The sequence below is a fragment of the Brachycentrus maculatus genome, unplaced genomic scaffold, assembly GCF_059751285.1.
Source record: "Brachycentrus maculatus isolate JH-2025_06_01 unplaced genomic scaffold, ASM5975128v1 h1tg000023l, whole genome shotgun sequence".
NCBI classification, from domain to species: domain Eukaryota; kingdom Metazoa; phylum Arthropoda; class Insecta; order Trichoptera; family Brachycentridae; genus Brachycentrus; species Brachycentrus maculatus.
In genome coordinates this window covers 549662-576109 of record NW_028280777.1, presented here as the reverse complement: position 1 = coordinate 576109, position 26448 = coordinate 549662, and the positions used below count along the sequence as shown (strand labels likewise).

Here is a 26448-nt window from a genome sequence, read left to right as displayed (position 1 = left end):
ATTGAAATGTTTTTTAGATTTTTACCTCCTTCTGTTGGCGTGTTGGCAGTATCTGCATATATTAGCTATTTTTATCCGAATGTCGCTCATTAGCAAATCAATCGATTATTTAATCGATATCGGCTGGCCGAGAGAATGGCTGACGGGCCGCTCGCCTCTGGTTCCCTAACTTGGGGCCGCAGCCCTGTTGCGTAACTCCCCTCTCCCCGCGCCGACATACCGTAGCGCGCTACAGTGCTCTACGCCGCACCGGACCGTAGACATCTCGCGGCCAAATCGACAACTAACTCTTTCAAACGACGTACTTTTATGTCATTACGTTTGGGACTTACGCAGAAAAAATAGGTTTAAAAAAAACTTATCCTGTGATATGCATTTCGCTACGGACGTGTTCATAAGAGTTACTATAACGAAAATACCCACGAAAAACTGATTACAAAGTGACCGAACGTAAAACTTCTTTGTGTCGAAGAACTTTATTTTAACTTTTTTCGCGAAAATCGATAAACGTTTCGATTAATTTTTATACAAAATTGTATCGTGAAAAGTGTAGAAAAACAGATTTGTCATGTTTTAGACTAATTTGTAACTGAAATTGGGTTTTCTTTGTCCTGTAACAAATGAATAAAAAACTTGACTTTGACGCAGAAACAAAGTTTTGTTTAGTTTGATTTAGAGTGACATTTTCTTCAAACCGTCAGTTTGTGTCTTGGATTATTAACCGGAAAAGAAGGTATGTAATTTAGTAAACTTTTTTTTTATATAATTTAAATGTATTTCAAAGTACCTTAAGAATGATTTTAAAGGCAAAGGTATCTAATGTTTTTGTCACTATAATACTAATGTGTAAGGTAACAAAAGGGTAAGAAAATTAAATTTTATCACCATGTTTGTGTAAAAAAAAATATGAAGGTACCTACCTTTATTCATAATGCGGTCAATGGATTACGTAAACGAAAAGCATTATATTACATTTTTTATTGAAACATTAACCGTTACAAACAGTCAGGTAAATATATTTGCTGGAATAAGTAGGTTTAGAAAATAGTGTAAAGCTATATTTTAGTTTTTCTTAAAAAATGTTTTTTAATGTTTTTTCGGAGAAGAGTGGTTGGCTTTGACGACATTTTTAAAAAATTCGATACAGTACATCACTAACGGGTTAATTAATTTGTATATGCGCGTTGAGTCATGTACGCAATAAAACGTACGCGTAAAATTTACGTAACAATACAATATATAAATTTCAATTTAATTTCTTTTTGACATTTAAATACGAGTATAAATAAAGCAACATTAGTCGCAGCATAAGCCATCAAATAAAAAATAACAGACAGAAAACTGCGTAATATAAAAAATGCGTCAATTTGGTATAGTTATTGATGTATTAATTACTTATTTTTTAAATCAAGATATCATATTCTTTTTAACTCTCAATAGTCTCAATTTTTAATTGAAGTGTGGCTTAAAAGATATTGCTCTATCATGAGCGACATGTATTTTTAAAACGATCGATATGAGTGTAAGATTGAGTGACTAAGTATATCAAACTAGTAATTTTTTGAGCACTTGAATTTAATGCGTTCAATACAGAATGATAAAGAAAATGAAATAGTAACGGAAAAATTGTATCTATATATATATATATATATATATATATATATATATATATATATATATATATATATATATATATATATATATATATATATATATATATATATATATATATATTTTAATACATCTATATATATATATATATATATATATATATATATATATATATATATATATATATATATATATATATATATATATATATATATATATATATATATATATATATATATATATATATATATATATATATATATATATATATATATATATATATATATATATATATATATATATATATATATATATATATATATATATATATATTTAAAAACATTTATATTATAAACATTAAAAGTAAAGTAACATTGCCATAGGATAAAATCTAAGTGGTTAAAATGTTTGTGGAAAAGAGGAAAATTAATTAATGCGGCGGTCTTCAAAGTCACGCAGGGGAGTATATTTATAAACAATGGAGTAGTACTTCAATATTTATTTATACTCTGGTTTTTTTCATGTCATTTAACGATGCAAAATATAAGGCCTCGTCGCTGAGGGTAGATTAACTTGAAAGGTATAATGTCGATATTACGAACTTTTCTAAAATAAATATTTATAATATTTGATATAATTAGTTTGATATTGATTAGCGAAAATTTAGGGTATAATTTAAAAACTCTGACTTAAAATACAGGGTAGAATCAAGGAATCACAACCTAAGTCTTATTTTTTTTATTGAAATAGAAAGTAAAACAAAAACAGCATCTAGTTTTCCAACACATATTATGTTCAAAATCAGGTTTTGTGAAACCACAAGTACTTTCTACTAAAAAGACACTAGAAAGGAAACTAAGATTGTTGTCTTTGATAACAAAGAACACTGATGTGCCTTATAACCCTTCTTTAACATTACTTTTATTTTTTCAAGCCGAAAAACCGAGAAGGCTGATATCCTAACATAGAAAGAAACAGATACATATCTGCCATCTGCATTCTTTCTTGATCTTTTAGAATTGGATTTAAACTGTTATAACCCTAAATTTAATTTGATTCTTCCGTATAGTTATGTTTTAAGTAGGTATTTTTATTTTAAAACAGAAAAATATTTAACACTCGAATAAAACAAATAAAATTACTAATGTTAATACAAAACTTAATTTTCAATGTAAAATGACAAAAGACGGAAATAAGACTATTCATATTTATATTCAATTACAATCTGTTAACTAATATATATTTTTATACTATTAGAAGCTTATTTTAAAATATCTAGAAAAAATATTATAAAATAAAAAATAAAGGAACATAATAAGCTACATTTTAAAGTACAAAACGCGTTTTAAAAGTATTTATTTATAAGTGTGAAATGAAAATTTAGAAATAAAATAATTCCATTTACAATACTCCGACATAATTCAACATAGATACGTATAAAATTTTACCATTTTATTATTAATCAAATAAATTTATCTCTTTTTCTTTGTCTAAAAACATGTATTTCTTTAAAAAAAATACAGTTGATCTTAGAAAATCTAAAAAAAAGTTAAAAACGGAAAAAGCAAGGACAACAACGATAACCTAGTTCTGACAATAGAAAAAAGTTGTCAATACAATAAAAAACAAGAAATGTAACACCAAAAAAATACGTAAACATTCCATATAGATTTAAACGTAGACACATTTATTTGTCTTGGTTAAAATATTACGTTATTATAGCCAGCGAGTTACAATAACTATCATTAACGCAGAAAGCATTTTCATTTACTTTGACCAGCACTAGTCCAGAAATAATAACTCGATCAATCAATCGTAATAATTGAAAACGCCACGACCCGTTTCCACAACAATCGTGTATTTGTCGACATAACAAAAGGCATCAAAATCAATTATTGTATTTTATTTATCGGCTGTCCGCTTAGACTACTGTTCGAAAGCACGAATTTCGGCCGGCCTGAAATTTCTAAACTACCCTTTCATTGAAATCTCAACAGCCTTACAAAGCGGGGACATCGATTTGATATCGGTCGGAATATTTACTTAGTCTACAAATGCTACGTAGGCTGTTAGCAAAGTTGTGGTGTTTGTTGATAGTTTAACGTAACAATACAGTATTTAAATTAAATTTTATTTATTTAGGAAATTTATGTACGAGTATTTATGAAGCAATATCATATCAGGCACCAAATAAATAATACAGAGAATAGAAAAAACTGTATAATATTATGGTTAATTTTTTTTTCCAAAAACGTTTTAAAAAAATCTATAATGTGGTTCTTTTTTACTCTTATCTTTTTTTGTTGTTCTTATAGTGGAGCTTAAAAGATTTTGCTTGATCATGAGCGACATATTCTCGGTATAACTAACAAGTAATTATTCAAGCACTCGAAAAAATCACGTTTAATATATATTTATATATATATATTAATATATATATTTATATGTATATATATATATATATATATATATATATATATATATATATATATATATATATATATATATATATATATATATATATATATATATATATATATATATATATATATATACACCCCAGGACAAAAAAATTTACGAGTCCTCAAAAAAACTAAAATTGACACATAATGAATTATTCTTGATATTTAATTAGTTTTTTTTGTATTGTTTAACATATGTTATGACTACTCGTTACTTCAAGGTTAAAATAAAAGATCTTACTCATGAATTGTACTTAGAAATTGCCATTATATACCAGGTATCAGATTATCCGAACCTTAGAGACCCATAACGGTTCATTTATGGTCGAGTGTTTGTGATGGAGTAATAAAAGACATGTAATTTTTTGATTCATATTTAAGAAGAAGGTTCTAATCGCTTTATTTTAAATTAAGGTATTTTACATTTAAACATATTTATAACATTTAAAAATATTTAATACTTAGTGAATTCACCTTTATTATTTATAACACGTAAAATTCTATTATTTAACGAAGCGTAAAGCGAATCTTAAATTTCTGATGTTATTTCTTCTTCCTAAACTTGAATCAATTTTTTTTTAATTCCTCAATGTTTTTTTTATTTTTTTTTCCCAACTTTTTTTTTCATAATCGCCCATAAATTTTCTATCGGGTTCAAATCAGGACTATTCCCGGGCCACGTCAACGATATTAAGCCAATTTTATCCTTGTATTCAATGATCTGTAAGAAAAACAATAAATTATTTATCAAATGGTCTACAAAGTGCATTAAAAAATAAATATTTGTACTCACAGTGCGGGCTCTATGGCACGGCGCCAAATCGTCCTGAAAAATCGGGTCCGCGGTATACTGCGTAATGTCCTCGATTGTTGGAATAAGATGGTTTTTCAACACTTTTTTGTACTGGATGGTATTCATCGTACCCTGTATAAAATTTAGATGTCCCAAACCGTACGCTGTCATGCACCCCCAAATCGTGACGTAGGGTGAATGTTTAACGGTTCGAGTGACGCACGACGGATGGTATCTTTCCCCAAGTTTTCGTCGAACTATCTTTCTGCCGTCTGGACCAAAAAGGTTGAATTTTGATTCATCGGAGAAAATAACATTTTGCCAATCCTCCAAGGTCCAATTCTGGTGCTCCTTAGCCCAATCCAGTCTAGCCTTCTGCATTTTGTTCGTCAGTAATGGTTTCTTTGCGGGACTTCGTGCTTGGAAACCATGCTCCAACAGCCGCCTGGACACTGTTTTTACTAAAAATGTTGATTAGCTGGTAGACTGCACCTCTGCGTGTATTTTAAGTACCGTTAAAAATCGATCGCGCATAACATTTTTTTTTATTAAGCGATCATCTCGGGCAGATGTCGCGCGCCCCCATCCGCTTCCTTTTTTCCGTTCTATGGATCCAGTTTCTTGGAATTTTTTAAATAAAAACCTCACTGCACCTTCTGAATACCCAACTCGACGAGATATTTTACAATTAGATATGTTTTGTTGCGACAGTGTGATTATTTTGGATTTTATCGCAATCGACATTTGCTTTGCACTTTCCATGATTGTTGTGTTATGTTCCCTCAAACGCGGGTAAAACAAAATTGTTGAGACATTTTAAAATGTAAATATTGTAGAAAGGTGACACAAAGTGTCTTTAATTTATTGAACAAAAGAAAGAGGTATCGATAAAGGATTTCTTAGAAAAAGAGTTCAGTAAAGTCAAGGCGTGCGGTAGCAAGTAAACTCGTAAATTTTTTTGTCCAGCGGTGTATATATATATATATATATATATATATATATATATATATATATATATATATATATATATGTCCGCCTCCGTGGTGTAATGGTCAGCGTGTTTAGCTACCGTACTGGAGGTCCCGGGTTCGATTCCCAGGAGGGGTGAAAATAAATATTAGTGATTTTACACTGTAATATTTATTTAATATTACCCTGGACTGGTTCCTGAAGCGCAAGAGTGATCACCTTGCCTTCATGTAAGTAATGATCAAGATAACACTGCGTCAATTCGATGCAGTGCCCTATGCACCAATGGGTGCGGATAAGGGTTATAAGTAAGTAATAAGTAATATATATATATATATATATATATATATATATATATATATATATATATATATATATATATATATATATATATATATATATATATATATATATATATATATATATATATATATATATATATATATATATATATATAACGTGGTAATATTTTCCTTTTGAAAATTAAGTGTAAATAATATGTAAAGTGGGTGTATAATAATAAAATAAACAATGTGTTGCTTTGTAATTAAAGTTTATTCTTAATTTATCTTTATAATAATTTTTATATCTATCTATCTATCTATCTATCTATCTGATTCTGACAGTTAATAATATTATCGGAAGTCTTTTGTTTTATTCTGAGCGACGCATGCGGCATCTGGTGGTAGAACTGTTTTATGTAGGTACTTTTTGTAAGTACTTAATAAAATGTATAGGTAGGTACCTAGTTATTTTATTACATCTCCCCCCTTGGGGATGAAAATTCATAGTAAAATTTTCACTCGTCCTCCGGATCATCTTCTTGTAGTGAAGGGACTGGTATAAGTTTAGTGATATGATAAAGTTTTTTTTTTTTTTTTTTTTTCTTTCTTTCTTTTTTTTCCTTCTTTTTTTTCTTTTTTTTTTCTTTCTTGTTTTTTTTTCTTTCTTTCTTTTTTTTCCGTTCTTTTTTCTTTCTTTCTTTTTTTTGTATTTTTTTTTCTTGACCCTTTTAAAGTAGACACAGTTTTTTTCAATCCATTTGTTTTTTTCTTTTGAATTCCTTCATTTTTATTCAGATCTCTTAAAGTATCTTCTAATATAACCAAATGTACAACTTTTAATTGTTCATCTGCATTTTCATTCGAATTTATTACTGGATTCCTGCTTAGACAATCTACTTCTAAATTCTTCTTTCCTGGAGAATATTTTATTTTATCTTTTGTAGAAGTTTTTTCTACTTTATTTTTATTTTTCAAGCACTGTTTCTGTGTTATTAGTATGTCTTTATTTTTATTCTCATCTTTTAAATTATCTTCTAATTTAACCAAATTTACAACTTTTAATTGTTCATCTGCATTTTCATTCGATTTTAATACTGGATTCCTGCTTAGACAATCTACTTCTAAATTCTTCTTTCCTGGAGTATATTTTATTTTATCTTTCGTAGAAGTTTTTTCTACTTTATTTTTATTTTCATTTTTCAAGCACTGTTTCTGTGTTATTTGTATGTCTTCATTTTTATTCTGATCTTTTAAAATATCTTCTAATTTAACCAAATTTACAACTTTTAATTGTTCATTTGCATTTTCCTTCGATTCTAATACTGGATTCCTGCTCACACAATCTGCTTCGAAATTCTTCTTTTCTGGAGTATATTTTATTTTATATTTTGTAGAAATTTTTTTCACATGATTTTTATTTTTAATTTTATCACTAGTTCTTAAATTTCCACGTCTTCTTTGATTATCTTCTAATCGTTTTCTTTGATCATCTTCTAATTTTTCTCTCTCACTCCGAACATATTGTAGTAATTGTTTTAATACATCTAATGTTTCATAATCCATTTCCAATTAACAAAATTGTCGTTTTATAACGTGGTAATATTTTCCTTTTGAAAATTAAGTGTAAATAATATGTAAAGTGGGTGTATAATAATAAAATAAACAATGTGTTGCTTTGTAATTAAAGTTTATTCTTAATTTATCTTTATAATAATTTTTATATCTATATCTATCTATCTATCTATCTATCTGATTCTGACAGTTAATAATATTATCGGAAGTCTTTTGTTTTATTCTGAGCGACGCATGCGGCATCTGGTGGTAGAACTGTTTTATGTAGGTACTTTTTGTAAGTACTTAATAAAATGTATAGGTAGGTACCTAGTTATTTTATTACATATATATATATATATATATATATATATATATATATATATATATATATATATATATATATATATATATATTATATATATTTATATATATATATATATATATATATATAAATATATATATATATATATATATATATATATATATATATATATATATATATTTATATATATATATATATATATATATATATATATATATATATATATATATATATATATATATATATATATATATATATATATATATATATATATATATATATATATATATATATATATATATATATATATATATATATATATATATATATATATATATATATATATATATATATATATATATATATATATATATATTCATATTAATTATATATGTACATATATAATTAATATTTTTTTTCATTGTATTTTATAAAACGTCGATGCCATTTAGACTTTCCTGGTCATTAAATACCTATACTCCAGTTATGGACTTAATTTAGATATGGCTTCATTATATTTATTTTTTTCTTTTAATCAAGATATTTATACACATGCATGTACACGTGAAATGTAATATTTTTACTTATGCAATGGCACCACGATTGTAATAATATTATTTAATAATATTGTGTCATAAATATTAAAATAATGACTCTATTTAAAGTTTGTAATTACATGACGAAAATGACCCAAAATCCTGTAGGTATTGTTTTACAAATGAACTTTGTACGGAAACATAAAGATTTTTAGAATTAGATAAGTATTGTATTAATAATACATTAAAGCGGATGTTATATATCGTGGGTATACTTGCAGAAAACGTTAACTCTAAAATCTCTATTTGAATAATCCCTGTTATTTAAAGCTTTGAGCCTGAATAATATACCCGCTATTCAAATTAAAGTTAAATTTACTTTTAAAACCACATAAATATGACATTTTAAATTACTTACTGTATTTTGCCAGATTATACAACGTTGAAAATTTTATAATTTGCATCATTAAGTCAAAATTGTATATTTTTGAGTTAAAGTTTTTTGCAAGTACACTTACGATATTATAATAAAAAAAAAAAATACACAGGAACTATTAACGCTGTTTATTATTTTTTTTATCAAACAAGTACATATAGTTTATTAGATTTTAATGAAGCCGTTAGATAATTCTGTGAACACTTTTAATGAGTAAGTATCGTATATTATTCTAGTCACACACAGTTTATGGTATCACATTAATATTAACACGCTTTAAATTCACGTACAAGGGCCATAATTCATATAATAATTCGCGACCAGGCACCAGGTACTAAATTATTTCGCTATTATATAACAAGCAAGGTCAAGATATCCTCGTGCAAATTGTTTTGCAAGTACTTTTTCAATTCAACTCTATAATCAGGCATCGGGCGATGATATTATTTAAAAGTGAGTAGGCACTTTCGTTCTCGAATGTAGCTTCTAAATACATTCCATTCCTAATTTGTCACTCTATATCTATATACAGAACGAAACTTTGCATTTGCTGACTTTCCAATGGTTGCAAAATATTATTGATGTTTTGTATTGATGTTTCTTATAACAAAACTCTATTATTTTAGCATGGATATTTGATACAAAGGATCAAAGAACATACAAATGTTCCTTTTTCTTGGTTTTTCACAATCGTCTAAGAGGTCGCATATGACTGTATTCAATCTACTTTCATCAGATTTATTCAGATTTACTTTCAATTGGTCTGGGTGTTTGTGATGTATTTTTCACATTTACCTTCCCCATCCTACTAACCTACCTGCAGACAAGCATCTTAAATAGACGCTTTGCGTTATTCCTTTAAAAAAATATTTTTTCCTCCATGCTTCATTTCCAAACACTGGCTTTAGAACCAGGACTCCGTTTTGTACTGCCAGTTCAGATTTCGCTGATAGATGTTTATTTGCTATAACTGATTTCATACGCAACAGTATTCACTCTCTTTTTTTTTAATGTTTTTAGATATCTCAGTTTATTTTAATCCCTCATCCGTACCCGATGGTGCAAAGGGTACTGCATCATATAAGCGCAGTATTATCTTGATCGTTAACACTTGAAAGAAAGGCGATCAGCCCTCTGCTTCAAGTACCAGCCTAATGTAATATTGAATAAATATTAGGATGAAAAAACCACTTATATTTTATTGTCCATTATATTTAGTTGTCCGCCTCCGCAGTGTAATGGTCAGCACGCTCGGCTATCGTTCTGGAGGTCCCGGGTTCGATTCCCAGGGAGGGTCAAATATACGTGATTTTTTCACTCCAATTTTATTTAATATAACTCTGGACTGGTACCTGAAGCGGAAGGCTGATCACCTTTCCTTCATGTGTAAACGATCTAGATCACACTGCGTTTATATGACGCAGTGCCCTATGCACCATAAGGGTTTTATTGTTATTATTTATTATTATATTTATTTGACCCCCTCCTGGGAATCGAACCCAAGACCTCCAGTACGGTAGCCGTGCATGCTGACCATTACACTGTGGAGGCGGACAACTAATTTTAATCGACAAATCAATTATTAGTTTAAGGATGAGTACTCAAATCTTGAATTTTCGTATTAGTAATTGGATGAGTAAGCGGCATAGCAGTGGGAATGTATGAGAACTAAGCAGTAAAATATGATATTCAAAATACGCTGTTTTATGTCCGACAACGCAAAAAACACGCTTTTTTTATCACCAGCAACAATTTAAAATGGAGGAACCGTTTCGCTTTACGCCAGCTTACATTTAATTATATCTGTTAACAGTTTCGTGGAGCAAATTAAAGGCTGTACTTCACGTGCAGGGAGAAATGAAAGAGGAAAGGGAGTGGAATGCCTTTTAATATTCAAAAACTCGAGCGCTTTGTGGTCACTCCAACATTTTTGAATATTTAAGAAATTCAGGATGGAAATCTTTATTAGAACGTTAACTCAATACAAAATTATATGCTTCCGTGGAAAATACTATACATAATAATAATTTACAACCTTTTGAGTGTGTCCAAATACTTGTTCACAACTCTGGATTGTCTCCAATTATAGGAGTATTTTTCAAAATATTTTTTGACATCTCATCAAAGTTGAAGAAGAATATGGAAGTCTGGACATTTACGGGGCTGACGACCGTCATGGGCTGGTTTATGTGATCACTTTACACACGTGTAACATTCACCAATTCTACCCACTATTGACAACCACCTACTCAATTTCTTGGAAGTTCTATATATATGAACCAATTTTGAAACATTGTTCTTGAATCACTAGAACTTCACTAGAGACATCTATTGGTGAGATAAAAAGAGAAGAACAATGTTTCAAAATTGGTTCATATATATAGAACTTCCAAGAATTTGAGTAGTGTGGTTATCAATAATGGGTAGAATTGGTAATATTCGTCTTCATATTTGATGAGATGTCAAAAAATAACATAATAATAATAGTTTTTATTCCGGTTTGACTTAGCGATTTTTTTTATTTTATTCATTCAATATATTTACATTTTTATTTATAACATAATACATTTGAATCATTTTTACATATGCAGAACTTTTATATTTCGATTCACTGTGCCTCTCCATAAAAGAGTCTGTGCTCTTGTGCTTGGAAAGGGACTTACACTCGTGGTTTAATGTTATATAATAAAAGATAGAATAGTTTTTTTTATATTTTTTTTAAAGATTTAAATGTATGGAGATTTAATTTTTTTCTTAAGGATTTTTACGATGTCTGAAATATCAAGTCAGCCATGTGTCGTACTACAAAATACATAAAATATTAAAATATATTACATTGTATTATAAAATCAAATATTTGAACGAGAAAAAAATAATAATAGAACTGTTGTGTTTAAGTGTCTCAACTTGAGTTTAATCTATTGCTTTTTTTGTATGAAAGAACATGAAAGTCTGAGCATCAATTTATACACTTATAACATTTATTTTTCTGCTCATTATTGGCAATCAATATTGTAATATTTTTTATTACTTGTATATATACAATGGTCTTGGATTTCTTTCACATGTGGGTAGTAATTTAATAGATTTTTAAGTATAGCTGATTGCGGTGCCATCAGTTTAGAAATTTGTAAAGTGTATAATGTACTTTACTCATTTTAAATATAGGCGAGATTCATTCCGAATTATTTCACATTTATTTTTCGGAGAGCCCAATGCCAGGGTTTTTGCTTTTTTATTCACTCTATGGATGCTATATCAATATTATATGTGTCTCATCTTGAGATGAAACATTCATCGTTTTTTATATGAAAGAATATGAAAGTCTGAGAATCTCAGGGAAATATTTAATGAATGATTGAGTGAAAAATCAATAATATTTATTTGGGCCCTCCCTAGGAATCGAATCTCGGATTTCCAGCATGGTAGCTAAATGCTCTAATCATTGCGTTATAACGCCACCGTAAATTTTAAGCGATGCAACGAAGAATAATAATAATAATAAAACCCTTACCCAATGGTGCATAGGGCACTGCGTCATATAAACGCAGATTTATCTTTGATCGTTTACACATGAAGGAAAGGTTATCAGCCCTCCGCTTCAGGTACCAGTCCAGGGTAATATTGAATAAATATTACAGTGAAAAAATCACTTATATTTATTTGACCCCCCCCTGGGAATCGAACCCGGGACCTCCAGAACGGTAGCCGAGCGTGCTGACCATTACACTACGTAGGCGGACTGAACGAAAAAACACAAAATAAAATAAAATATGACTTTAGCTAGAAGAAATGAAAATCAACGTATTGATCTATTAACCTTTTAAATAATAAGCAAGTTAAATTATAAATGCAGCTCCCATTAAAAAAATAACTCCACTTTATAAATATACGCTACACATTCTCCAGCATTATACGACGGGGATATCACTCACAGACTTTGTGGATATCCATCCATTCATGGTTTATACAATATTTATGAAAATTTTTAATTAAATCACATTTTTAACTAAACAAATGAGTATCGCGAAACAAGGGTTTTTACTGAAATATTTTCAGGAAAAGGGTCGTTTTGTTATTTTTATAGTCGATTGAAGAATATTATGAACATAGCAAAGTTGATTAAAACGATTTCAAAATGGTATTTGCTTAGTTTTTTTCTTAATTTAAATGAAAATTGGTTATTCACTTCTCAATTATTCACGACTTCTATTGATTTTGTTTATGAAATTGTACTAAGAGAAGCGTAAAAGCTATACTAATTAAGGGATTGTTTTAAAAATATTTTTTACAACAGATCTGGGGAAATTTGAGAAGGTTTACATGAATTTCGACATTGGAACTTGAATTGAATTGAATCTTTTGAGTTATAATGGTTTCATATTGTGATCATTTTCTGTATCAAAATTTCATTCTAATCTTATTAATATTTAAAGCATTTACTTTGTGGTTAGTCATTTTTACTTATTTTTTTTTTACAAAAATGCTAAAAATATTAGTAAATAACCACTCACCGAGATTTTTATGTCTACCGGTTTCGAAACGTACCCGTCTCTTCGTCAGGACAATCACTACTTACAGCACGGAAACAATACCTCCCTTCACCACCATAGAACCATTTATACACTTTAAACTACACAAAATGTTTAACACATTTATTTTAATCTGTGTTTAACTCATTTATTTTAATGTGTGTCGAGAATGGGAGTCATTCTAATCATTTTTCCTCGTCATTCAGCTTGTTCCTCGCTCTTTTGCCTTCGTCGGGGAGTGATGGCTCTATGCGGGTTAAATGAAGGACGGAGTTAATGATTAAATTATTTAATTACACTGCAAAACGTGTAGACGGACACGAATGGTGCTAGTGTACGACATGTCAGGAAAATATTGATTCTGAATTCTATAATACGAAACCTATGAAAGTAGACTGAGTGTTTTCGGTTAAAATGTATTCGGACAAGAAAAAAACGAAGCAAATACGACTTGAAAATGGTTTTCATCAACTTTGCTACGTTCATAATATTCATCAATAGACCATAAAACTAACAAAACTACCTTTTCCTGAAAATGTTTCAGTAATAACCCTTGCTTTGCGATACTTATTTGTTTAGTTAAAAATATGATTTACTAAAAAATTTCATAAAAAAGTATTGTATAAACCATAAATGGATAGATATCCACGAATCTGTGAGTGATATCCTCGACGAATAATGCTGGAGAATGTGTTATGTATATTATAAGTTGGAGTTATTTTTTTAATGGGAGCTGCATTTTTAATTAAACTTGTTTATTATTTAAACGGTTTGTGGATCAATACGTGGATTTTCATTTCCTCTATCAAAAGTCATATTTTATTTTGATCTGTGTCGAGAATGGAAGAGATAATCAAGTATAGGTCAATCAGGATTTTTCCAGCATTTGCTCGTTGCTGGGAGAAAACCACGTTAAACTCATCAGAAGAAGCCGGACTGTGGACTGTCGTCAACAGGCCTTCCATTCTATTAGAAGAGCATTGTTCGACATTTGATGTCCTGCTTGGTCTATATGCAGTACCAATCGCCTTCACTATTTTAATAATGTATGATACCTCTATCTAGTATCTCTCGTGAATGTTACTTATGACCTTGTATGGATCCGATTTCGGATTGGTCTTCACCCAGGCTCCTGCAACGTGCCTTCAGCTGTTGTCTTTGTTATCTGAAATGGGGTCAATGCATTATCAACAGGCGATGGATATCTTGAGATATCTCATCATCGCACGTTTAGTTGTCTATATCGAAGAGCTTGAAACGATGCAGGTATAATATAAGGTATTAGGTGGAATATGGACAACACCAGCACAACAACTTGCTCTAACCTGGTCGGCAGCATATTTGCAGAGCTTGACAACTGGTTGCCCGGGTTTAAACCATCTTTAAAGCACTTCACGGCATAACTGATCTTAAGATTTGATACCCTATGTCAGTGGTTGGCTAAACGTGACTCGCTAGCTGTAAGCGGCTCTTTAGCCCCTTGTTTACGTCACGTGTTCCTAGCTTCTAGCATCAAACTGTCTAGCTCTGTCGACAGTGATCTATTTTAATCTAATCCGACAGCAAACAAGGCAATGCACACTGCAGAACGCAAGTTTTCGAGGTTGTTATAACCAAGAGGTTTTCATTGGAGAGCAAGTGTGCGAAACGGCACATGCTTGCTTAAGTGGATCGAAAAAAAACATATTAACAAAAATTTATAGCATTTGCTTTATGGTAAGTATTTTTTTCCTTTTTTTTACAAAAGTTTTAGTAATGGCGGTATTAAAACACTCACCAAGATTTGGTTTCGAGACGTACCCGTCTCTTCGTCAGGACAATCACTACACCAGCATGCAAACAATAATAGACTTTACTACCATGTGTAGGTTTCCATCAGGGGCGTGCCCTCCATATAGGCAGAAAAGAAGCGCCTATCCTAACTTACCCGCGTGACATATAAAACGCAACCAGTACCTACCCTACCTTACTAAGCAGTACCAGCTTACCTTACTACCTACCTCTACTGCCTACCCTATGTAACTCTTTGTATACGCCACTGTTTATTAAAGTGAAGTTGTAACTGTATGAATAGTGCTATGGTAGTGATGTGTAAGTATTGTTTGAATGCTCGTGTAGTAATAATCAAAGTTTGATTTTCGCTTCACTACGAGATTACTTAAGTTTTCCTCGATATATCTGAACTTATTTATACATGAAAATTTATCGAAATAACTAGTCAAGGTGTTAAAATGTTTATTCGATTTGGTTTCGCCGTTTTACTTTGTATCAGGCGCCAAAAATAAATTCTCGACTAAGTGACCTTAATATGGTTGACATTTATTTTTTGTTAGAACGTATATTCAAGTTTCACACAGTGAAAATAATGTCTGTTTATTTTAAAAGAATTATTTTGTCGGCCATTGGAATATTTAACATTTTACAAAATTAAGGATAAAAATATCATTTCTAGTAATTTTATAAAATACACAGGATACACAAACTTTTTTGTAACCTCATCCGGATTCAATGGTGCATAGGCCTTTAGAAAAGCAGTGTTATCTTGACTGTCAAATACATTAAAATTAAACACATTAAATAGAGCAAAGGTGGGCAGTCTACGCTTCAGGTATCCATCCAGGGTATTAGTATATGTATTAGTGCTTGAATTACTGGGAATCGAAAGCGACATCCATCTAGCGCGGTAGCCAAATACACAAACCACTACACTACAGAAGTGGGTAAAATTGAAACTATTTATTTAAGACATCAATCAATTAGTAACATGGTAATCGGTCCTTCAAATATTGGTTTGAAAAATCCTGAGCCATAAAAAAAACCTTAAACATTTGAATACTTATTATATAAAATATGAGTCGAATCTATAATAATCTTTTTAAACATATGACATTTGATTGTTAATAATATTATTATTATTTTTTAGATAAATGTATTTACGGAAACAGTTTTAGTAAACCTCGTGTTCAGAAACTTGGTCACACGTTAACAAAACTTTTATTTTCATGTTACTTTTATAAGTTAAAAATACTTTTTTTTAAATTTTAGACTCAATGTAGGTACTTCAATTGCTTTGAAAAACAAAGAATCGACAATTTAAAATATTCAGTCTCTCTCAAAACCGACGTTACTTTGCCATGTTAGCTTTTCTCCGTAGAACTTTATTTCATTAGCAAAACTCTTTTTAAATAAAAAAAATAAAGAAATTATAAATACATACTTATTTGATTTTTTATTTTTCAAAACATCTAACGTATTTGCTTTATTATTCTTTTTCATTCAAATTGCGTCCCAATTTAAAAGTCGCCAGAAATATTGGCCCACAAAACGTTTGTGAAATATTTGTAATTAAATTAATGCTGCATTGCAGCAGAGACCTGTTAGTCAAAATTGGGCATCGTGGCCGCTAAAACTGAGTAAAATTGTCGGTCAGTAATTTAATTTGGTGACCTGGGAATTGTTTTTCCAAAATAAAAACTGAAATAATGTTTTTTTTCATATTTCGACATTTGTGCATAATATGAAATTCTAGGTATTTACAGAGTTTATGACTTATCAAGACCTGTAAACACCCAGTCTTCCATATTCTTCTTCATCTTTATTGAGATGTCAAAAAAAGTTAAAATAACTTTTAAATAGAGAAAACCCTTATTTATGAACAAATATTTGAACACACTCTAAATTTTGTATATAAAAATAGCTGGTCAAATTACAGGCTGAATAAAAAATGAAAATCATGTTTTCAAGTGTTTCAGGCGTTTCCAGTATGTAAAAATATTCTAACGTCCGGATCTTGCATACATACAAACAAAAGGGTCTTTATAAATGAACGCTTTTTTAATCCTACATACATAGACGGCTGTTGTGAACTCATTTGTACTGTGTCATGAGATAAATGATATATCTAAGAGTACCTAACAAAAATTGAGTAGTGTGGTTATCAATCATAGGTAGAATGGTGAATGTTGCACGTGTGTTAAGTGAACACTAAACCAGCTTTTGGGAGGTCATGAACCCTGTTAATACCCAGACTTCCATATTCTTCTTCATCTATGTCGAGATGTGATTTTTTTAAATAACTCATAAAATGAAAAAACACAGATTTTTTAACTATTTGGTATTTAATTGAAAATATTTGTAATGTTATTGGAAAGTTATAAATAAAACACTTGTTTTTTTACCACTTTATTATATTTTACACTAGTATTATATTTTAATTTTGCTAAAGTTTGGTTGATATATGATATTCAAGTGGTAAAACACAAGTGCTTTGTTTAGAATTTAATCATGTTTTACCACTAAGAGAGTGTCGAAAGAATAAATTGCGTAATTGGAAAGTATTTGGAAACACTAAAAATTTATTTATTTATTTATTTTTCAAAACATATTACGTACATAAGTCATATATATATATATATATATATATATATATATATATATATATATATATATATATATATATATATATATATATATATATATATATATATATATATATATATATATATATATATATATATATATATATATATATATATATATATATATATATATATATATATATATATACATATATATATATATATATATATATATATATATATATATATATATATATATATATATATATATATATATATATATATATATATATATATATATATATATATATATATATATATATATATATATATATATATATATATATATATATATATATATATATATATATATATATATATATATATATATATATATATATATATATATATATATATATATATATATATATATATATATTTATCATTTTGGGATATGGGATTAAGGTTAACAAGACTGGAACACAAATAATAAAGGTACAAAAAATAAAAATAAAATAATCAATAATCAAAACTAATACATGACAAAATATAAAAACAATAAACAGGTATAATTAATAGGCATAAGAAGCATATTTAAAAGAAATAAATGTGAAAAATATAAGGTTTAAAAATTTAAGTGTTTTCAAACAGTATGGTTTTCTTTATTGATTCGGCATTAACATTGTAGAATGACGTGTTGATAATTTAAAAAAAAATACCACTTGCTTAGATGGTAAATTGGATGAAAACATCTGTAGTTTTCGAAACTAGTCGTGTTCAATGAAATAAAACTCAGTAAGTGGTAATATACAAGTGTTTAGTTTAAAAAAAAAATCAATATTTATTTTTTCATTGAATTATTATTGAATATTTTTAAAATTATCAAGGGATGATTGCAAACAGGTTTATAGAGTACGAAATGGACCTACGCGGCGCTCTACTTCCAAAAATATGAATTATTTATGAATGCCAAATCGCTTCGCTGATTCAAAATATTGAACCCCCATTCGCTGCATAAGTTAGCCAGTTTACTGGCGTAAGTCATGCATATAGACTATTGATTTTTCTCCTGCTACAATGTATACACTAAAATATGCCAGTTAATATTGTCATTGAATTAACATACGTTAAGGCACGCTCTTCTAGTTTCAGGAAGAGGTTAAACAGATTAATTTACGTTTCAATTTTTAAATCAAAATTTTACTCGTAGGTTTTATAATATATCAATATTCTAAGTACCTTTCCTTTTAAAATGAAAGACGATTTTCAATACGTTTGGAAAAATGGCTGATTTAGCGTTAGCACTTGCGAAATTGGAAAATTATTTATTTAAACTTTATAAAATAAAACAACTTTGTTTTAACCACTTTTTAATTGGTACACTTTATCCAACTGGTTTCGACAAGAACCTTGTCATCATCAGGGTTTATGTACTTAATTATAAAAGCATTGAAATACTCATAGTTAATTCCTTTTTTTAATTTTATTTTTTTCAGCATATGAAAATATGATTAAAAAAAAATAATTAAAAAAAATATTTTCATGCATATTTTCATGGTGTACGGAGTGCGTGGAAGTTTTTGCTGATGCTGACAAGGTTGGATAAAGTGTACCAATAAAAAGGTGGTTAAAACAAAGTTTTTATTTTATTTTATGAAGTTTAAAAAATGTGCCACAAATTATCTGCGAAAAACATTCAAGAAATTATTTATTTAGCCTATTTCGTTTGAACATTGAAATCTAGTTGAGGTGGCATTGACATCTTATCCGTAGGCTTAATAATACAGTGTCTTATATAAAAAAATAATCATTGATATAATATTTCATTATTTTATTTATATTATTGATGACTGACAGTACATAACGGAGTCCTGGTTTGTAATGTATGGGAGTGAAGCATAGAATTGGCTTACGAAGGATAAACTTAGACTGTATGCAGGCAAAATGCAATCCCTCAGATTAATGTATAATAAATTTTAGAATTGTGAAATAAGGAAAGTAGGTAATAAAAAGCTGAAATAAAAAGGCATATGAAAAAAATGTATTGAGATGGTTAAGAGTAGTGGAACGAATGAGTGAGGAATGAACGAATTAGTAAGTATTTTAAATATTTGCAATGGCATTGTTATTCTTCTGATTTTTAATAATTTTATTGCTACACAACCATTGTGTAATTATACATATTAAAAATGTGCGCTTTCCGTTTTCTTCCTTTTCCATTTAACTAGACTGAGCCATTGCAACACGTAACCAGATACAGCTAAAAATTTGGCTAGAACTGCAAATTTCTGAATAAAAAGTAAGTTACACTTTAATGTTACACTTTAATGGGTAAAAAATCAGATTTTACACATTTTCATATTACTTAAAAATTATATTTAACATCTTAACGTTTTTAAAACATGCCTTCTTTGTTTTACAAACAATATTATGTGTGGTTAAAGTATGGACTTTGTCAATTTCACTGATGTTTTTACTGCGACAATCGAACGACCAATCAATTTTATGAGTGTGACGAATAATTTATAAACGTTCGTAAGCTTAAGCGTAAGCTAAAACATACATTCCTCACTTACAGCTATAGAGGGTAGAGTCAATACGCCAGGGTTTTATTTATGGATAAAACAACACTTCAATACATCGTTTAAAATTGAGTATACACATACATAGAAAGGCATTGCCGGGCATGGTTCTACAGGATGGCGCAAAATTCATCACCCTATCGGAAGATGTTATAGTTTTTGCCAATAGCGTCATACGTTAATCATATTTGATATTTAAAAAAAATAAAACATCTGCAGTATATAAACAGATGAAACGAACACAAATGTGTATCAACACTGACGGCAGCCACTTGACGGATATATTTTTTTCCACTTATTAAAAAAATATAAGTCAAATTAAGATTTTTTTTAAATTATTTTAATTTGTAAAAATATTCAAAAACAAAATCGGATGATTAATTTCGCGCCACTTTGAATTTGTTTGTAAAGTACAGCTGTTTTAGTTACGAATGTCAAATATGATTGACGTTAGACGCTATCAAAAAAAATAAAACGTTTTCCGATAGGGTGATTTATTTTGCCCCACCGTGAACAATACACAAATATGTGATAAAGTATGTTTATAAGTACTAACAATACAATTCAATGTAATGATTATATTTTATATGTTTTGTCAACAAAATAGTGAAACGTTTGTATTGATTTTTCGTTCCTAAGACAAATTGACAAAATTAAAAATATTTGGTTATGTAAATGCGATAATTGTGAAAAATGTGCGGAAAAACTATAAGTGTTGCATTTTCGAATAGCAGTATAGGGAAATTATGCAAGGCTGAAATACACATTATTGATAAAATTCAGAAAGGTGAGTTGTGATGATTTGGAGTGGAACTAATGAGTGAAGAAAGAACTATAAAATAAATATCATATGAAGCGAATGAAGTTAAAGCAGAGGGAGACCGAGAAAAATTTGTCATCATCAAGTATTTAAAAAAATTGAAAGTCGTAAGGTCGGGAGTCGAAACAATCGGCAGGTGTAAGAGGAGAATCATGAATCTGGAAGAGGCAAATAATATTTGTAAGATAAGTATTGCAAACAGATGTGTTGCGTTTTATTTTTTCTGGTTACCCCTACGGAAAGGCGACGTTAAAGTTAGTTAGTAAAATTCATTACAAAATCATTTTTTTAGCAAAAGCATTGGTTCTTTCACAAATGTTTTAAATATTTTTTATTTGTAAAAAAAAATTATGTTTTTTTGCACTTCGTCGATAATCGAAAAATCTTAAAAATTGATAAAATTCTAAAAAAAAATCGCACAAAGAAATCCCCCCGCCGAAAATGTGAATTTGAGGAAAATATGGCAAACCTAACCTATTTTAACAGTCATTTTTTTAGACTAAGATAAGTCATATTTTTCGTGTTAATTAAGTAAAATTTTTGTATTTAACCAAAAATGGGCGATTAAAAATAGCCATTTATATAACCAATAACTGGATAAGTACACTTACATAATTATTTCTCTTTAAAAGTACGACTTTCTTTATTCTTGTCCTTTTAGCGTGATATTAAAGCTTCATACATACAAAATGCTAAAAAAAAATGCGGTAACATCTGATGTGTGATTCAATGTACCTACATATGTGCTCACTTTTTTCATTAAATTTTTCCAGTTGTTCCCACTTTCCCCTGATTTATTTTCGTGAAAGTAACTAGAGTATTAGCTGAAAAAAATATTAAACTAACAATTCTTCAATTAAACTGGAAAAATTCATATATAAAACATGATTTCATACTACTTAACAGCTAATTTCACACTTTGGTTGAGTAGATATACGTTTTCCGCAAAATTATAGATTTTCATTGGCGAAAAGCCAAGTAATAAATAAATATATTGGCTGGTGTTAATGGCAACGAGTGCTAAGGGCCAATTTAGCAAAATTTACATTAACATAATGTAGTCTGTGTTCCTTACATACAACGACATTAATATCATGTTGGATTAGTTTGCTCACGCGAATATTTTTACGTTTCTAGAACGCTTTGTATTTAAATGCGTTTCTGCGCGTAGTATTACTATTCTGATTCATGTTAAGCGCGCTTTCTGAGCTCTGTGTATAAATTAGATCGTTGCCAGTTCGCCAATTCAACGTTTTGCATACAAAATAAACTTTCAAAAGAAGTATGAAAGTAGAATAAATGCAAAAATTTACAAATTATATTATTTATAACCCATCAAAGTTAGTAAGACCCACCATGTATTATTATATAGCTTCAACTGAGTTGTCAAAAAATACTATATGCAGTCCAAATAAAATCTCTCTAGTTATCGTTTCTGACAATGTACTCGAAGAACTCAAGGATTCCTATTTTGTCGATGGATTAAGGCCCTATTTTTACGTGAACCTCCTTAATAAGAAATTGTTCAATAGTTTCTATTTGTGATTATGTGACGGGAGCTTTCAGAGAGCTCCTAAGAGTCAGTTTGAATATGTATCATAAATTTTAAACAAATTAGTAATCAAATTTTATAATTTTTTGACATCTCATCAAAGATGAAGAAGAATATGGAAGTCTGGGCATTTACGGGGCTGACGACCGTCATAGGCTGGTTTAAGTGATCACTTTACACACGTGTAACATTCACCAATTCTACCCATTATTATTATTTAAAAATAATATGAAAATAACTCCTGTAATTGGAGATAATATAGATTTTGTGAACAAGTATTTGGGCACACTCAAAATGTTGCAAATTTTATAACATTTCAGAATTGATTTTTCTGTTTGAATTCATGAATCATGGCATAAAATTTTCGGGAGACCACAAGTATCATGAATATGTCATTATGTGTTACATAACTTAACTCGTCGCATCGATCATAGTTGACACAGAATCACCAAAAGACGTTTAATAGATACAAAACGGATGATTCATAATATATAGAAACGTCCGATTGCCGAACGAACAGTAATGTTGACTTAAACTAGACCCCCAGTACGTGTTACAGGCAGGTTTCGTCTTAATTTAAGCTGACGCATGCTTTTGATGTAACGTATCCTAAGATCTCCTCATGCCGGGTTCATCAGGGATGTAAAATCTTACAACATTTGTTTCACACTCAAATATTCCCTCTTTGAAGTATCTACCTACTCAAATACTTGGCATTAAATTCTGATTTTAAAATCAACCGTAGCCTATTATAATTCCTCAGTTAGTACATCCCTTAATACAAAATGTAGCTTGATATTTAGATAACAATTTTATTTAACCGTTTTAGTTAAGAGATTATTTCTCTTAACGTTTGCTAAAAATGTTGAAAACTTTTTCAAATTAAGAGGACGTTGTAAGGGTAAAAACAAAATGACTTTTTTATTTTTTTCACTAAAAATTAATTAATTTTCTTTATTTGTGTATTTATTATTGACGAATCAGAAGCTACAAACGCACACACTGTGGCATAACCTTTTAGCTGTTCCGTCAAAATACACTGGCATTACCGTCGGTATATCGACAACTAGCTTAAAACAAAGTATATCAGAGTCGATATATCGATTCTCAGGACGCTAACGGTTAATTTGATTACATTGAAGAAAACTATGCATCATTAAGTATTTAATGTTCTGCAGTTACAATTATCGCACACCCCTAAAAAGAGCTCTGATCATTAAAAATACTACTCCTTCATCTTAAGCCTTTTATCCTCCACTGCTGGATACAGGCTTCTTCCGTATCCTTCCAATTTTTTGGTCTGTTGCTGCTTGCAGTCAGTTTTTACCCCCGACAGCGACTATGTCGTCAGATCATCTTTTTTGAGATCTTCCGGCGCCTCATTTATTTTCCTAAGGTCTCCATCTTAATATTTTGATAGTTCATCTTGTCCCCACAAAAAATAACGAGACAATAAAAATTGGACAGGTAAGTTGCAAAACAAGACCCCACTTGTCTTGCAACTAACCTGTCCATTGTCACATGAGTCTTACCACGCGATCCATGAAATCCTGTTTTCTGTTTTTTTCCTATTTTTTTTGTCTTTTGGTGAGAAAAAATTAAGATTAACAATAATTATGCGTAATTGGACCTCAGTCTGTCAATAAGATGCATTTTGGTGTAGTCTTAGTTTTCAAAGTGAACAATTTAATATAGGATTACCCAGAAAATAGCTGCCTTTCTTTTGGCATGGATCATTGTACTTCGAGCCAATACTCGTCACTTCTTGGCTGATCCAATGTTCTGTTGCGTCTTAAACACCTAATCATTGTTTATTTTTAATTTGCTTCCACCCATTGTAGAAACACAGTTTACAATACCCAGTGAATTCATAATTATCGTCTCTGCATGAAATACGAAATACACGTGGAGATTTCATCGTTATCTCCTGTAAGTCTTCTAATTGCATTTTTTCTGCGCATTCTCAGTTATAATTATTACCTTATTTTTTTAACAATGATGAAGATGTAGAATGATGAATTATTATCATGTTGTGAATGCTAAACAAAAATGTTTAATTCGAAAATTTTCTTAATTTTCACATTTACATTCAAACGTACAATTTTTATTATGATGAAATCATAGTTGTCCGTTCATCTTGTCGTCAATTCATATTTTATTTGTTTGGTATTTTATTACTTTTAAGCGATGTGGAAAATCGTACTAGTAATACTCGTTATATGTTCAGTCTGCTTCATTTATGACCGTCATTTAAATAACTTACTTATAGATACGCCGCTTCCCCACAGGGGTAGGCTGAGAAAATAAACCACACTACTCTGGCTTTGGAAATATTCTTCGCCTTTTCCACATTCATTCATGCATCTCATGCAATGATTTTGACTTCTGACTTTTTCGCTTTCAAGTATTTGATAAACCTGATCTTGATATATATGAAAGCATATTTTTTTATGTGCACAATATAATTTATATATATTATTTGTGAAGCATGTTAAGCAATGAAAGAATAAAAAAATATGTAATATACATAAAAAAAACCATGGAATCGAAAATGTTAAATAACATCATCTATCAAGAAACATGCAGTGAGCAATTTTTAGTATCATGCGTATTCTTATATATATATATATATATATATATATATATATATATATATATATATATATATATATATATATATATATATATATATATATATATAAATATATATAAATATATATATATATATATATATATATATATATATATATATATATATATATATATATATATATATATATATATATATATATATATATATATATATATATATATATATATATATATATATATATATATATATATATATATATATATATATATATATATATATATATATATATATATATATATATATATATATATATATATATATATATATATATATATATATATATATATATATATATATATATATATATATATATATATATATATATGTATATTTATATATATTTTTATATATATATAAGAAACTACCAATGTTTTTACCTTCGGGTAATTATTTGGGTTGAAAAAATACTTTTTATTTTGAGTTCAGCATTACGGTCATTTGATGAGAATTCTCATACTCTGCATGTTTTTGTGAAAGCACAAAAATAAAGAATGAAACACTCCCCGTGGCATAGTTTCACTCGGATATTCCGCCCTTAATCCCAAGGGTTGGAAAAGGTTGTGGAAAACCCGCCAGGCTATCAACCTAAATTTTTCACATTAAACACAAGTTGGGTAGTGCATTTCTTTATGTCCGACTCTTAAAGGACTTTTGATATTTTATGATGAAGATGGCCGTAAAAAATATTATACTTGCGTTAATTTACGGCTAGATATCGTTTTCCACACATATTCCTTTTATGGATTCATGCGTCCGTTTTGAAGAACTGTCTCTTTTTTATCAACATGTATTTTAATATTGTTGAGTAATATATCCAAAATTAAACAAGGTTTATTTGGTTGAATTCTACATTTATTTATGTATACGTTAATACGTGACTTAGGACATTATCAAACACAAATTGAGTGTTTGATAATGTCCTAAGAAGACGACACGCGTCACGTATTAACGTATACATAAATAAATGTAGAATTCAACCAAATA

At 28.9% G+C, this 26448-nt stretch overlaps 1 protein-coding gene across 7 annotated transcripts in view; it reads left to right on the top strand.

Annotated features, from left to right (window-relative positions):
• The first annotated feature begins 216 nt into the window (after positions 1 to 216).
• Positions 217 to 26448, top strand: part of pHCl-1 (pH-sensitive chloride channel 1) — a 220448-nt gene continuing 194216 nt past the window's right edge. For all 7 annotated transcript variants that reach the window (XM_088268320.1, XM_088268344.1, XM_088268329.1 and 4 more), the window contains exon 1: positions 217 to 733. The gene's annotated coding sequence lies outside the window, so the exon portion shown is untranslated. The remainder of the gene's footprint in view (positions 734 to 26448) is intronic.